This window comes from Nematolebias whitei, chromosome 8 (assembly GCF_014905685.2).
Source record: "Nematolebias whitei isolate Nwh7 chromosome 8, NemWhi1, whole genome shotgun sequence".
NCBI classification, from domain to species: domain Eukaryota; kingdom Metazoa; phylum Chordata; class Actinopteri; order Cyprinodontiformes; family Rivulidae; genus Nematolebias; species Nematolebias whitei.
Window position 1 is genome coordinate 22,220,578 of NC_056505.1, and position 3,774 is coordinate 22,224,351.

Consider the following 3,774-nt stretch of genomic DNA (forward strand, 5'->3'; position numbering starts at 1 on the left):
AAAAAAAAAAAAAAAAATCCCCATTTTCAGATTTCAAGGTTCAGCCGGTCTCTCGGGAACCCCTCAGGTCTTTCAGGTCTGAAACCTCTTCAGTGTTTCACGTCACTCGGATGTAAGTGGACTGATCAATCAGACGGAATAACCCGCATCACTCAATCAACTGTACAACTATTGATCAGAGCCGCTCTCTCTCTGCTCCTCTCTCTCCTCTGCCGGCTCGTGCTGCAGGACTGCATCAAGAAAAAATAAAAAACCTTGTCGTGCGCTGGCACTACCTCTGCTCTACTGAAAGAAACCCCCCACAACATCCCTTCTTTTGCAACACAAGGCAAACGAAGCACCGCCATGGGTTTCTGTCCACTTTATTCATGAAGGACGGTAAGAAATGACTTTTAAACAAATATGAATGACTTCTTATAATCTGCATCTGCTTTCCCGCATAAGATCCAGACTGAACGAGTCATTTTTTCAAAAGTTTAGTTTATATCCCTTTTAAATGTTTTAGTTAGAAGTTTGTTGTTTCCTGTGATTTTCATGACTTCTTTAAAGTGACTGCTGATGCAGAAGTGACAAATCCTGAAGGAGACGCACAAAACCAGTTCAGGACTCTTTCAATCCAAAACGCGTTTTCACACGATCTTTTGCATTTAAATGTCTGGTTCGAGTTCTTTTTTTTTTTAATCAAAAGAAGCATGTTATGCTGAATGTGTTTGCGTTGTGCCTGCCAGCCGCCCCGGGGCTGTTGGAGCACTCCAACAAGCAGCAGAGAGGCTGCGGGAGCGCAGCTGAGGCTCCTGACTCATCCATGGAGAGAGCGACTGATGTGCACGCGCACAGCCGCTCAACTGGAAATCTGTGGGAAAAAGTGCTTTGTTTGCAATCCCAAGGCTGCTGCTCTAACCCAGGGGTTAACACTGGAAGGAGCACTTAATAAAGAAAAATAAATGTTCAGGTGAAGTGACTGTTGTGAAAAAGGCTAAAATAAAAATAAAAGCACAGAATGGAATGATTTGTAAATCTGATAAACCTGCATTTTATTTGCAATGAAACAAGGTAAGTATAGGAAATGGCTACACTAAGAAATTGTACTTTTTTCTTAGGAAAAATTGAATTATTTGAGGGCAGCAAGACATTAAAAAAGTGGACGCAGGTCCATGTTCTCCACTGCGAAACATCTCTTTTTTCTGAGACCAGTTTGTGAACATTTTGGAGGAGATTGTTGTTTGGTGTGGTGGTCCATTGTGTTTCATATCTTCTGCATTGTGCCAGCGGTGAAGAAGAGACGACTCTGAACCCAGAAAATCAAACAAACATCTGTTTGAAGGAATAAACACAAGATACAACTCACTTAGCGTGAGGGTTTGATTAGATATGAGACCTTTCCAATATTCTGATTTGAATTCTTTATTATTGCCTGTTGTCATAAGGCTCAAGCAGGCATTAGTGTGTTTGTTATAACATTCCCAAAATATTTTATGAACCACAGGAAACATTTTAATGACATTTGCAATAATTAATCATTGGTTATACTTCTACAACTAGTTAGCCTCTGGAGTCAACATGATTAGGAGGGCTGCAACAGCCATCTCATATTAGAATGCACAAAATGGCTATAATTCATGTCATTTTACAGATATTGTGCTAAAATTGTGTTGTTTTAGTTGAGTCACTCCCAACATAGTCTCCAAATGCTACTCATTGTGCAAGATCTTTGCTTAAAACTTTACTTTTATTGTTGGAGTCAACCTGTGTCAAATATCTCATGAACTATTAAACATTACTGTTAAACATTTCTGAAGGTAATTGTTAGATCTGCATCTACTGATTAATTTTTGGTGTCAATCCAATTCAAGATGGCTGACACAATTAATCAACATTAGCCAACACAAAAATGGCTCTAACTCAGTCCGTTTTGGATATCTAAAGAGTCATGCGAAGGCCAAGAGTTTTAAACCATTCTTACCAAACCAGGTTATTTATTAAGGCTTTTTACAATTTTCTTCCATTGACTCAGAGTAGAAAAAATAGTGACCAACAAGCCACAGTTCTAAAAATATTTTTGAGATGACCTTCAGAAAGCCTGAATAAACATTGATCAAGTCCATTTTTCCAGATGTCAAGAATGCGTGACTTACTGGATGAGGCAAACTGAAGAGTTTTGTGCAGCATTGTGTATTCTTACATCATCGTTTTATTCTCTAACCTGGCTCCACTCTTTCTCCTCCTCCTCGGAGTCAGTAATGGCATCAGCGGTTGGTGAAATCTCTTAACTCAGACATCTCAGATGAGGTCACAGACTTGCAGGTTTGATGGGATTACATGTGGCTCTGCCCACTCAGGTAATGGACCTGCCTTTAATGCTAATAGAGCAAATTACCCATCATGCCATGGGGCTTATAAATGTCTTTGAAAAGAGAGGACAGTGAGATGTCAAATCTGACTGAGGTTTCAGGAAGAGGGGTTATTAATGAGGCATCAACTATAAAATTTAAACTAATAAGTTAAGCGATTCTAACTTTTATTGCTCAAGAATAGTTACAATACCAAAGAACAACAAAGATACTAGTAATCTCATGAACTTCTAAAGGCCTACCATTCCTTAAAGGAGTGCATATCACACACTGCCTTTCATGCCAAGGATTTAGACTAACATCGTTTTTACTAATTTGGTGGTGGCCATCTTGACTTTTGTTGGTTCTGAATGCTGTAAATAATTAATTAATAACCAGTGGTCAATTTCTGAACATTTCAATGAACTCTTTTCAGTGGTCCATGAGATAATTTGCTAAAACTTAATTGGTTTGAACAGATAATGCTAAGCATTTAGGCAAAGATGTTGCACATTGTGTAAAGTATGTGTTGAAGAGGATTTCCATCTACTGCCACACCTAATTTTAACTCTGTACAACTGTAAATGACTGGGTTATAGATATTTTACTGTTTCTTGGTGTTATTTGGCTGTGATGGCCACGCTGAATTTGGACTTCAAATGTTAATGAGTTGTAGATGTTCATCCAGTGATTACTTTCATGGGAGGTTCATTAAAATTTGCCCTGTGGTTCATGAGATATTTTACTAATGCTACACATTATTGCTGCTTCGCCTTTGGTGACTTGTATTAATTCATTTATTAACTGATAAAATCTACAATAAATGCTGGATTGATGGGGCAGGAATAACAAAACACGGAGTAAAAAATGAAGGAGTGATTGCTCTGTTTGACAGGTTTTGTCGTGTCTGAGTCTGATTGTGAGTGCTCCCGCTGCTCAGGCTGTCTGTGATGTTGGGGTCTCGTCATCTGCGATCAGGTGAGGTGAGGTCGCCTCTGTGACGTCTAAGCTTCATCACCGCTCACAGCGTTCCTCACCGTGCAGTTCGCTGCTCCTCTGACAGACATCAGGATCTGGATTCTTATTCTAAATGGTACCAGTTCAGAGACGCTCACCACTCAGGATTTGTGCGGACAGAAGCATTAAAAAATATCCACAAAATAAAAAAAATACATTATTCATAGCTCAGGAGATTTTTTTTTTTAACATTCTGTTTCTATTTTGATTATTTCACGTGTTTTTTCTGTATAATTAGAACATGCTACTGGATGCATCTATCTATCTATCTATCTATCTATCTATCTATCTATCTATCTATCTATCTATCTATCTATCTATCTATCTATCTATCTATCTATCTATCTATCTATCTATCTATCTATCTATCTATCTATCTATCTATCTATCTATCTATCTATCTATCTATCTATCTATCTATCTGTCT